Source organism: Phyllobates terribilis, unplaced genomic scaffold, assembly GCF_046119375.1.
Source record: "Phyllobates terribilis strain yellow unplaced genomic scaffold, ASM4611937v1 Scaffold_12__6_contigs__length_324123572, whole genome shotgun sequence".
Taxonomy (NCBI): domain Eukaryota; kingdom Metazoa; phylum Chordata; class Amphibia; order Anura; family Dendrobatidae; genus Phyllobates; species Phyllobates terribilis.
The window spans coordinates 53394157-53407529 of NW_027362772.1; positions in this window are offsets into that span (position 1 = coordinate 53394157).

The window sequence follows — 13373 nt, forward strand, 5'->3', positions numbered from 1 at the left end:
ACAGCGTCCCCAATCAGTGACCACTACCATTTTGAACCTGTCTGTGTTTTAGCTACTGTCTATTTTTTGCTTAAAAATTACTTCAGTGCCCGCATTCTCCACCAAATTTATTCGGAAAATATTCTTGAAAGAAATGTCATTGGTCTCACGCTGAACATAAGTTAAAATTTTATTTCGAATTGACTTAACAAAAAAAAAAAGAGTTTCAGAAAAAAAATAAACAAAACTAAAATAAACATGGCTACATGAGATTTCCACAGAATGGCAGAAAGCCGAGATCTGAAACCGGCATAATTGGCTTTTCCCTGGTAAAATGCAATGAGGGAGTTTCCATAATTAATTATATTCCATTGTTTAAGCATTCACACAAATAACACACCAGCAATATGGATATGTTCTCTACTAAATCACATCTGTCTCCAGCCAATATGACATCTTTATGTCTGCATGGCTTTGACGGGCTCGCCCATGTAGAGTGTTCTAAGAACAATCTTGAGCTTAGCAAAATTATATGGAAACCATATTTAAGTAAGGCAGCAGGAATTACTAGTAGTATACATGCTCGTATACAATCAGTATACAATATTAGCAATAGAGTTGAGCAAAAAGATCCTGAGGACCTGGTCCAGTGGCCATTGCAGTAGTTCATAGACACTGATTCTGGACCACTGTCAACCTCTTACGACCTGTGATATTTCCAGCGCATCTTCTGATCGGCATCCATTTTCCCATCAACTCTGAACTCTGAGCTTCTCTGCCCCTGCTGAAGAAAAGCTCCCCTACAGCATGATGCTGCCACCACCATGCGTGACAGTGGGGATGGTGTTTTCAGTTCAGTGTTAGTTTTACACAACACATAGTGTTTTGTATTTAGCCTAAAAAATTCACCTTCGGCGTCATCTGGACAGAGCAACTTATTCCTTGCTCGCTGTGTCCCCTACATGTTTTTTTGCAAACGGGACTTCTTATGGCTTTCAAAAACGTCTTTCTTCTTGCCACTCTTCCATAAAGGCCAGATTTGACCTGAGTTGTGGATCCCTGCAGATCCTTCATTGTGACCATGGTCCTATTGGCTGCTTCTCTAATTAGTGCTCTCCTTGCTTGGGATTTCAGTTTAGGTGGACGATCATTTCTTGGTACGTTTGCAATTGTGCCATACTCCTTACATTTTGGGATGTATGTCCTTAGTCCCCTTACTATTAAATACAGGAAAAAGTAAAAAAAAGATTTTAAAAATATGAAAAAAGCAAAAAACATAAAAGTTCAAATCACCCCCTTTGCCCCATTAAAAATAAAGCAATTAAAACAAATACACTTAAGTGGTATCGCTGCGTTCAGAAATGTCCCATGTATCAAAAAATAAAGTAAATTAACCTGATCGGTAAACGGCGTAATGAAAAAAAAATCAAAACGCTAGAATTACGTATTTTTGCCATCGCAACATTACAATAAAATGCAATAAGAGGCTATCAAAACATCGTATCTACCCCAAAATTATATAAATAAAAACATCAACTCAGGGAGCAAAAAATAAGCCATGACCCGAAAAATGAAAACGTTACGGATCCTGGAAAATTGCAACAGAGGCAGAATTTTTTTTTACAAATTTCCGAAAAAAAATTTCACCTCTTAAATTAAAAAAAAAAAACTATACAAGTTTGGTATCTACATATTTGTACTGACCTGGGGAATCATATAACCAGGTCAGTTTTACCATGTAGTGAACAAGATAGATAAAAAAAAAACAATTGTGGAATTGCACTTTTTTTTGCTTTTTCAATACTTGTCCTGCAAAAAACAAGCCACCATATGACTATATCGACAGAAAAATAAAAAAGTTCTGGTTCTTGGAAGAAAGGGAGAAAAAAATGAAAACGAAAATAGCCATGTCATGAATGGTTTAAATGAAACTTAACATTTTTATTTCAATGTTCTTTTTCCTGCTTAATGGAATATAAACAACATATAAATAAAAAAAACTGCAAACACTTCAGCCTTTTCGCTGCCAAAAATGAGTAGAACACTCTTCTAAACTTTCAACGTTAAAATATAAAGGCAAAAAAAGTCTAGTATTTCTGTGTTTGATGGAGTTTCAAAAATCTGAATGCATTCATCTTACCTTTTTATACAGTGGTATAAGTGTTGCTGTGGTTTCCCAGTTGCTATAGACCTCATTCAAGGTTAAGACCTCATTCACACATCAGTTTTTTTCAGTTTTGCAATACTATGGAAATCCTGCAAAAATGATCTGTTGGGGGCCCTGAGGACTGGAGTCTGCGAAACACTGGTCTAGGTAATGACAGAAAGTTAATGAAAAGTACTAATCAAGTAGCGCTGATGCTCCAATATAATTGTACCAAAAGTTGATGTTAATATTCATTCAGAGTATGGATCTGCTACATAAAGGATGCAAACTTCTCTCGAAGGGCCTCATTGACTGTACTAGAATCTTTCTGTTGTCCATTATGGTTTTATCAGAAGAATAGATCTAGAAATAAAAAAAATATTTGTACATATATGTGGAGCCAAACACTTTCCACTAGGATCTATTTTAATTAAATGAGGCACAAATATCCTTCTAGATCTTAGCCTAACCCTAACCTTGTAGATCTAACCCTAACCCTAACCTTCTAGATCTACAGTTTAGTCAAGTATTTAAAGGGTTATTCCCCAAAAGACTATTGACTTTTAGGATTGCTGCTTCCTATAGGTGGCACTAGAGTTCGGGTCCTCTTCCTCTCTGAAGAGACAATTTGCATATTTCCCAGAGGAGCATTGCGACTTTAAAAGTCTCCTCACTGTGACATGCTTAACATGTCACTCTCTGCAAAGCGAAACGTTTCCCCTTAGATACCGGTCTGACGCCTGTCACCCAGCCAAACCAGAACTCGCATTTTGCACTGACGAGGGGAAGTACCCCGAAACACAGTGTCTGCAAATTGAGTTTATGGTTCTGGCTTATATCCTAAGTCATGTGATAAGACTCGTTAAAGGGTCACTATTGACTTTTAGGATTGCTGCTTCCTGTAGGTGGTGCTAGAGTTCTAGTCCTCTTCCTCTCTGAAGAGACAATCCCCAAAAGAAGTTATCCCCTTTCTATTGGAAATCTTGTTCTAGGGTTTCCAGAACCACATTCTAGGGCTTTAAGAATCATGTTCTAGATCTTCCAGAACCACATTCTAGGGCTTTAAGAATCATGTTCTAGATCTTCCAGAACCACATTCTAGGGCTTTAAGAATCATGTTCTAGTTCTTCCAGAACGACGTTCTAGGGCTTTAAGAATCATGTTCTAGATCTTCCAGAACCACATACTAGGGCTTCCACAATCTTTTTCTCAAGAATGCTGGCCGTCCCAGAAGTTGGACCCCCAGCGTTCAACATGTTATCTCCTGTCTGTAGCATCGGCGTCTCTGCCCCGTTCTAGGCAGAGACGCCGTCCCTCTCACCTCCCCGCTCCTGGCACGGCGTCCTCCAGCGCCGCTCTCCCCGCTGCTTCCGGCGCGCGCTCCTTCCCCGGCAGTGTGCTTAGGGCGCGCGCGCGCTCCCCCTCTCTTAAAGGGACCGCGCGCGCCGTCCTAAGGAGTCCCCGGCCAATTGCCGGAGGACCTCCCATTTAAAAGGCACCTCCTCCAAAATGGAGGTGCCCGAGCAATGTTGTTTGCACTGTGTCTCACCTGTGCTTCAGCCCTCAGGTCCCGTTGCCAGTTACCTGCCAGATTCCTGCCAGCTTGCTGTTTTTGTCCTGCCTGATATCCAGTCACCTGCCTGCCAGCCTGAGGTCCGACGGTCTGCCTTCCAACTCCAGTCAGTCTGTCTAAGGACCAGCTTGCCCGCTCACCCGGGAGCGCACGTCTGCTACCTGCCTGCTAGCCTGAGGTCCGACGGTCTGCCTTCCAACTCCTGTCAGTCTGTCTATGGACCAGCTTGCCCGCTCACCTGGGAGTGCACATCAGTTACCTGCCTGCTTGCCTACCTGGAGGCTCCGCCGTCACGTGCTGTGACCATCTGCCTTTCCAGAGACTCCTGCCCGCTCACCTGGGAGCGCCCACCTGTTACCTGCCTGCTAGCCTACCTGGAGGCTTCGCCGTCACGTGTTGTGACCACCTACCATTCCAGAGACTCTCGCTTGCTCACCTGGGAGCACACATCTACCACCTGCCTGCTAGCCTACCCGGAGGCTCTGCCATCACAGGTCGTACCTACCCTTTACCCAGAGACTGCCCCGGTCGCTTGCCGTAACTCCCTGCCCGTTCTTCCAGAGACTGCCCCGATCACTTGCCGTGACCCCCTGCCCGTTCATCTAGAGACTGCCCGGTCACTTGCCGTGACCTCCAGCCCGTTCTCTCACAGACTGTCCCGGTCACCTGCTGTGACTGCCTGCCTGTCATCCCTGGTTGCCACCCGCTCCCTTACAAGGTCCGCCCCCTTGTATAGTAGCTCAGAGGTTCCGCCTCCCAGACCCGTTACAGTTTGCTCGGGCCATGGAACCCGGTGGCACCCAAGCCCCCTCGCTCTCGGACCTGTGTCATGAACTGTCCCGTCAAAGGTCCCAACAGGAGTCCATCCTGGGTCACCTGCGGAATGTCAATACTCGCCTGGATACTCTGACTGCTCCACCAGCAACCTCCGCCAGTGCCATGTCTCGCAATCCGGCAGCTCCGCTGCCCACTAATACCATGATATCCTACCCCGGACCCCGGCTTTCTGCACCTCCTCGCTTCGGAGGCGACTCCGCCCAGGCTCGGGGCTTCATAAATCAGTGCACCCTGCACTTTGAACTATTGTCCCACCAGTTTAACTCCGACCGAGCCAAAATTGCATTCATCATGTCCCATCTCACTGGGGAGGCCCTGGCCTGGCTAAATCCTCTATGGGAGAGAGGAGACCCCCTGGTGTCCAACTTGCCTGCTTTTCTCACGGCTTTCCGGAAAGTCTTCGACGAACCCGGACGGAAGACCTCATCCGCATCGTCACTGCTACGCCTCCGTCAGGGAAGCCTCACCGTGGGCCAATATGCCATACGGTTCCGTACCCTTGCCTCGGAGCTGGCCTGGGATAATGACGCTCTGGTTTCCGTCTTCTGGGAGGGTCTGTCCGGCCGTATTAAAGATGAACTTGCCGGTCGGGACATTCCTACCACCCTCGATGACCTGATAACTCTTGCCACCCGGATTGACCTGCGGTTCCAGGAGCGTGCCCAAGAGGTCACCCGTGAGAGGAGGTTTCCACGCCTAGCTCCTACTTTTCAGCAACCCGTCACTCCCTCCGTCTCTCCTGAGCCTATGCAGGTCGACCAGACCAAGATGGTCGGTTCTCGCCAAGAATCTCGCCGAGCCGAGGGAAGCTGTTTCTATTGTGGCAGTAAGAAGCACTTCATCCGTTCCTGCCCGGAAAAGCCGGGAAACACCAGTGTCTAGGACCACTCGGAGAGGTCGTCCTAGACAAAAGTAAGTCCTCTCCGTCTCTGACCTTACCGGTCTCTATTGCTTGGGGAGAAAACCGTCTCTTTGAACTCGCCCATCTGGATTCTGGAGCTGCTGGAAACCTCATCGCCCAGTCTCTGGTAGAGAGATACCATATTCCCACCAAGTCCCTGGCTGAGCCATTGTCAGTTGCCTCCGTGGATGGAAGACTTCTCTCGGAGACCATCCTGCTCGTCACCGAACCTATAACCCTACAGGTGGGAATGCTGCACTCTGAGGAGATCTCATTCCATGTGCTGTCCGGACTTTCTCACTCCTTGTTGCTAGGTCTACCTTGGCTCCAGACACATGAACCCGTATTGAACTGGCGGTCCGGTGAAGTACTCCGATGGGGCCCTGACTGCCATAGGACCTGCCTGGTTCCAGTCCGTCCACTTCGCCCTCAGCCTACTCCAGCTAACTTACCTGGTCTCCCGGCTCCCTACTGGCCCTATGCGGATGTCTTCGGTAAGAAGGAAGCTGAGACGTTGCCACCCCATAGGCCATACGATTGCCCGATCGACCTGGTACCTGGCACCACTCCTCCCCGTGGGTGTATCTACCCGTTATCTGCAGCCGAGACCCGAGCCATGTCTGAGTACATTGAAGAGAATCTGGCTAGGGGATTTATCCGAAAATCTGCCTCCCCGGCTGGAGCCGGATTCTTCTTTGTCAAAAAGAAAGACGGCTCGCTACGTGCCTGTATTGACTACAGAGGACTCAATCTCATCACGGTAAAAAACAAATATCCCCTGCCACTCATCTCCGAACTGTTTGACCGGCTCAAGGGCGCCAGGATCTTCTCCAAGCTGGATCTTCGAGGAGCGTATAATCTGGTCCGTATCCGTCAAGGAGACGAGTGGAAGACGGCATTCAATACCCGGGACGGTCACTACGAGTACCTTGTGATGCCCTTCGGTCTCTGTAATGCTCCCGCGGTCTTTCAGGAACTAATCAATGACATCTTCCGTGACCTCCTGTACTCCTGCGTAGTGGTATACCTGGACGATATCTTGGTCTTCTCTCCGGATCTCCCCACACACCGGAGGGATGTTCGTCAGGTCCTGCTTAGGCTTCGGCAGAACCACCTTTACGCCAAATACGAGAAGTGCCTCTTCGATCAGACCTCCCTTCCGTTCTTGGGCTATGTCATCTCCCAAACAGGTCTGCAAATGGATCCCGAGAAGCTCTCTTCCATTCTAAAATGGCATCGTCCTGAAGGTTTGAAGGCGATACAGCGATTCCTGGGCTTCGCTAATTATTATCGTCTTTTCATCCCACACTTCTCGTCTCGGACTGCTCCCATATCTGCACTTACCCATAAGGGGGCTAACCCCAGGATATGGTCGCCTGAAGCCGAGGAGGCCTTCCTTTCCCTAAAAAAAGCCTTCGCCTCTGCTCCCGTCCTGCACCGTCCGGACTGTAATAAACAATTCTACCTGGAGGTTGATGCTTCCTCCTCCGGAGCCGGAGCGGTGCTCACCCAGAAGTCTTCTACCGGGAGAATGGTAACGTGCGGCTTCTTCTCCAAAATCTTCTCCTCGTCGGAGCGCAACTACTCCATTGGAGACCGGGAATTGCTAGCCATCAAATTGGCACTAGGAGAGTGGCGCTATCTGCTTGAAGGGGCTCTCTACCCGGTAATTATCTACACGGATCACAAAAACCTGGCATATCTCCAAAATGCCCAGAGGCTCAATCCTCGCCAGGCCCGGTGGTCGTTGTTTTTTGCCCGCTTCGACTTCACTCTTCATTTCCGTCCGGCGGACAAGAACGTCAAAGCTGATGCCTTGTCTCGGTCCTTCCTGTCCTCCGATCAAGAGGAGGAACCTACGCACATCATCGACTCCTCCAAGGTGATGAATGTGGCCCCCTTGGATCTAACTCGTCTTCCACCCGGTAAGACGTTCATAGCTGTGCCAGATCGGGAGAGGGTTCTTCGCTGGGGACATTCTTCTAAACTAGCTGGCCATGCTGGCCAAAAGAAGACCTTTCAACTTATTGCCCGGCATTACTGGTGGCCTACCCTACGTAAGGACGTGGTAGACTTCGTCGCGGCCTGTTCATCCTGTGCCCGTAACAAAGTTCCCCGACATCTACCTGCCGGCCATCTCCTGCCCCTTCCCGTACCTGCTGCTCCTTGGCAACACATCGCTATGGACTTTATCACCGATCTTCCAGTTTCTGCCGGTTGTACCGTCATTTGGGTTGTCGCTGACCGTTTTTCTAAGATGGCCCACTTCATTCCCCTGCCTGGTCTTCTGTCTGCACCCGAGTTGGCTAAAGACTTTATCCGCCACATCTTCCGTCTCCATGGTCTGCCCCTCCACATCGTGTCGGATCGTGGGGTTCAGTTCACCTCTCGTTTCTGGAGAGCCACTTGTAAGCTGCTGGACATTACCCTGGATTTCTCCTCCGCTTACCACCCTCAGTCCAATGGTCAAGTGGAGCGGATCAATCAGATCTTGTCCAGCTACCTCCGGCACTTCGTGGATGCTCACCACTCGGACTGGGTGGATCTCCTACCGTGGGCCGAGTTCTCTTATAACAACCATGAGAGCGAGTCCTCTTCCAAATCCCCGTTCTTTATAGTTGGTGGCCAACATCCCCGGATTCCACTTCCTGTCTCCGTTTCTGTGGACAACCCTGCTGCGGAGTCTCTAGTCAGCGAATTTTCTACTATTTGGGAGAGCACCAGGTCCGCTCTTCTTCTCTCCTCTGAGCGGATGAAAAGATATGCTGATAAGAGACGTCTGGATCCGCCCCAATTCCGTCCGGGAGACAAGGTTTGGCTCTCATCCAAACATGTGCGGCTCAAAATACCCTCTTACAAGTTGGGTCCTCGATTCATCGGTCCCTTCGAAGTCCTCAGGCAAATTAACCCTGTGGCCTACAAATTAAAACTCCCGGCCACCCTACGGATCCCCAACTCCTTCCACGTGTCTCTCCTCAAATCCGTTGTCTTTAACTCTTTTTCCAAAAATCCAGGTGTCCCTCCTGCTCCGGTTTCCGCTGATGACATCTTTGAGGTAGAGAGTATTCTGGCCTCCAAGAGGGTAAGAGGAAAAACCTTTTTTCTGGTAGATTGGAGGGGGTTTGGTCCTGAGGAGAGAACTTGGGAACCCAGGGAGAACATCAACGCCCCGCTTCTCCTTGAAAAATTTCTTTCTGGCCAAAAAAAGAGGGGGCCTAAAGGGGGGGGTACTGTAGCATCGGCGTCTCTGCCCCGTTCTAGGCAGAGACGCCGTCCCTCTCACCTCCCCGCTCCTGGCACGGCGTCCTCCAGCGCCGCTCTTCCCGCTGCTTCCGGCGCGCGCTCCTTCCCCGGCAGTGTGCTTAAGGCGCGCGCGCGCGCTCCCCCTCTCTTAAAGGGACCGCGCGCGCCGTCCTAAGGAGTCCCCGGCCAATTGCCGGAGGACCTCCCATTTAAAAGGCACCTCCTCCAAAATGGAGGTGCCCGAGCAATGTTGTTTGCACTGTGTCTCACCTGTGCTTCAGCCCTCAGGTCCCGTTGCCAGTTACCTGCCAGATTCCTGCCAGCTTGCTGTCTTTGTCCTGCCTGATATCCAGTCACCTGCCTGCCAGCCTGAGGTCCGACGGTCTGCCTTCCAACTCCAGTCAGTCTGTCTAAGGACCAGCTTGCCCGCTCACCCGGGAGCGCACGTCTGCTACCTGCCTGCTAGCCTGAGGTCCGACGGTCTGCCTTCCAACTCCTGTCAGTCTGTCTATGGACCAGCTTGCCCGCTCACCTGGGAGCGCACATCAGTTACCTGCCTGCTTGCCTACCTGGAGGCTCCGCCGTCACGTGCTGTGACCATCTGCCTTTCCAGAGACTCCTGCCCGCTCACCTGGGAGCGCCCACCTGTTACCTGCCTGCTAGCCTACCTGGAGGCTTCGCCGTCACGTGTTGTGACCACCTACCATTCCAGAGACTCTCGCTTGCTCACCTGGGAGCACACATCTACCACCTGCCTGCTAGCCTACCCGGAGGCTCTGCCATCACAGGTCGTACCTACCCTTTACCCAGAGACTGCCCCGGTTGCTTGCCGTAACTCCCTGCCCGTTCTTCCAGAGACTGCCCCGATCACTTGCCGTGACCCCCTGCCCGTTCATCTAGAGACTGCCCGGTCACTTGCCGTGACCTCCAGCCCGTTCTCTCAGAGACTGTCCCGGTCACCTGCTGTGACTGCCTGCCCGTCATCCCTGGTTGCCACCCGCTCCCTTACAAGGTCCGCCCCCTTGTATAGTAGCTCAGAGGTTCCGCCTCCCAGACCCGTTACACTGTCCTTGGGGCAGAATAACCCTTTAAATTACTATAGGGCAAGGACCTCCAAGGTAGTTTTCTCAGAAATACTACCAATCCCGCGAGCCACACAGGAGCGCCAACGGGAGGTTAGGGAGGTGAATAAGTGGCTAAAGAGTTGGTGCAAGGCAGAAGGGTTTGGGTTCATGGAGAACTGGGCCGACTTCGCGGTCGGCTACAGGCTCTACCGTAGGGACGGGTTGCACCTCAATGGGGAGGGTGCAGCGGTGCTGGGGAAGAAGATGGCTAATAGGTTGGAGGAGTTTTTAAACTAGAGACGGGGGGGGGGGGAACCAAGGAAATAGGTGGGATGTGAGGCAAGCAAGGGGGAAGGGGAGAAGTGAATATAATGAGGGTGGAGAGGGGGATGGGGATAGTACAGTTAGATCGTTAGAGAAGAATAGGATGCTAAATAACCCCAAAGTTTTATCTTGCATGCTGACCAACGCAAGAAGCCTGACCAATAAGGCGGATGAGCTGCGGGCGCTTATATCGGAGGAGAGGTATGACATCGTAGGTATAACAGAGACTTGGCTAGACGATAGCTACGACTGGGCGGTAAATTTATTAGATTATAGTTTATTTAGAAGGGACCGGAAACAGGGGAAAGGCGGAGGAGTCTGCTTATATGTAAAGTCATGTCTAAAACCCAGACTAAGGGAAGATATAGGAGAGGGAGGAGAGGGGGTCGAGTCCATGTGGGTAGAGATAGAGGGGGCAAAAAATAATAATAAAATATTACTGGGGGTCTGCTATAAGCCACCAAATATAACAGAGGAGAATGAGAATCTGCTATTAGGACAAATAGACAAAGTAGCAAAACATAATGAAGTGATTGTTATGGGGGACTTCAACTACCCGGATATTGACTGGGAAACAGAAACCTGTAGATCTCAGAAAGGAAAAAGGTTCTTGACAAATATTAAGGATAATTATCTCTCCCAACTAGTGCAGGAACCAACGAGAGGGAAGGCCGTGTTGGACTTAATATTGACTAATAGGCCTGATAGAATAATTGAGGTACAGATAGGGGGGCACCTAGGTAATAGCGACCATAATATTATCGACTTCAAAATGCCCTTCAGTAGGGTTATCAATAAGGGAACAACAAAAACATTAAACTTTAGGAGGGCGAAGTTTGATCAGCTGATAGAAAACCTTCAACTTATTGACTGGAACAAAGTTCTTAATCAAAGGAATACGAATAGTAAATGGGAAACCTTCAAAAGAATTCTGAATACTCAGTGCGAGAGGTATATACCGTATGGGAATAAAAGGGCCAGAAATAAGAGGAAACCAATATGGTTGAACAAGAACGTAAAAGGGGCGTTAAATAGCAAAAAAGAGGCATTCAAGAGATTAAAACAGGAAAACAGTAAGGAGGCACTAATGTGTTACAAGGAAAAAACGAGAACCTGTAAAAAACAAATAAAAATAGCGAAGGAGGAAACAGAGAAACGTATTGCTAGGGAAAGTAGATCAAATCCCAAACTGTTCTTTACGTATATAAATAGTAAAAGGATTAAATCGGATAATATTGGACCGATAAAAAGTGATGAAGGCAAAATCATAGAGAAAGATGAGGATAAAGCTAATCTATTAAATAATTTTTTTTCGACAACTTTCACAAAGGAAATCGAACTAACAGGAGAAATGAGAAGTGACAAACTTAATCCTCCACTAAGTATGACAAATCTAACCCAAGCTGGGGTACAGAAACGCCTCAGTAACATTAAAATAAACAAATCACCAGGACCTGATGGCATACACCCACGGGTACTAAGGGAACTAAGTAATGTGATAGACAGACCGTTATATCTTATATTTAAGGACTCTGTTGAGACTGGGTCTGTACCACTTGATTGGCGACAGGTGAATGTAGTGCCAATATTCAAAAAGGGAGCGAAAAGTGACGCCGGAAACTATCGGCCGGTGAGTCTGACGTCCGTTGTGGGCAAAATTTTTGAAAGCTTCATTAAAGAGGCAATTACGGAGCATCTTGATGCTAATAATCTTTTAATCCCGAACCAACATGGATTCATGAGGAATCGCTCCTGCCAAACAAACCTGATTGACTTCTACGAGGAGGTTAGCTCTCGAGTAGATCAGGGGGAACCAGTGGATGTCGTGTATCTCGACTTCTCAAAAGCGTTCGATAGTGTGCCACATAATAGGTTGGTATACAAAATGAGAATGATGGGGCTGGGGGAAAATGTCTGCAAGTGGGTAGCTAACTGGCTAAAGGATAGAAGGCAGAGGGTGGTTATAAATGGAATATACTCAGATTGGGTAAGCGTCACTAGTGGGGTACCACAGGGGTCTGTAGTAGGCCCAATGTTATTTAATATCTTTATTAACGACATAGTCAACGGGATAAATAGTAAAATATCAATATTTGCAGATGACACAAAGTTATGTAAAACAATTAATACAAAAGAGGACAGTGCAGACCTACAGAGGGACTTGGATAAGCTGGGTAGGTGGAGCATTAAATGGCAAATGAGGTTTAACGAGGAGAAATGTAAGGTCATACATATGGGAAGCAAAAATGGAAGTCACCAGTACTCACTGAATGGGAAATCATTGGGGAATTCAGAGATGGAGAAGGACTTGGGCATCTTGATTGATAGCAAACTAAATTGGAGTGCCCAAAGTCAGGCCGCTGTTGTAAGGGCAAACAGGGTAATGGGATGTATCAGAAGAGGTATAGCTGCAAAGGATGAGAACATTGTTCTTCCACTGTACAAAGCACTGGTCAGACCACACTTGGAATACTGTGCTCAGTTATGGGCCCCAATATATAGAAAGGATATAAATGAGCTTGAAAAGGTACAAAGGAGGGCAACAAAATTAATAAAGGGAATGGAGGGACTGCAATACCCAGAGAGGTTGTCAAAACTGGGACTATTCAGCCTGGAAAAGAGAAGGTTGAGGGGGGACATAATAAATGTGTGCAAATATGTTAGGGGACAGTATAGAGACCTTGCCAGGGATTTGTTCAAAAGGAGGAATATTACGGTAACAAGAGGGCACTCACTAAGACTAGAAGAGAAAAGGTTTCAGCACCAGCATAGGAAGGGGTTCTTTACGGTAAGAGCAGTGAGAATATGGAATTCACTGAGTGAGGAGACGGTAATGTCAGATTCACTACACCAGTTCAAGCGAGGACTGGATGCATTTCTAGATACGAGGCAGATTTCAGCGTATACTTAAAAATAAAATAAAATAGTAGGTTGATACAGGGATTTATTCTGACTGCTGGTTTCAGAGTCGGGAGGGAATTTTTCCTCAGGTGAAGATTGGCCAAATCATTTGGGGTTTTGCCCTCCTCTGGATCAACTTTAGCAATTACAGAACTAACAGGTCGAACTTGATGGACGCAAGTCTTTATTTGGCTTTACAAACTATGTTACTATACATCATGTGATTTATGTATACGACAGAAGTTTTACCCTTGACCAAATTTGTTACCTACAGTCATATGTTACTTCATCCCTTCCAGTTTTCTTTTCTGCACAGTTCTGGTTATTTTTTAAACATTTTTTTCTTTTACTAGTGAACAAAACCTTCATTTTTTCTTTTAGTTAGACTGAAATAGTAATTTCTTG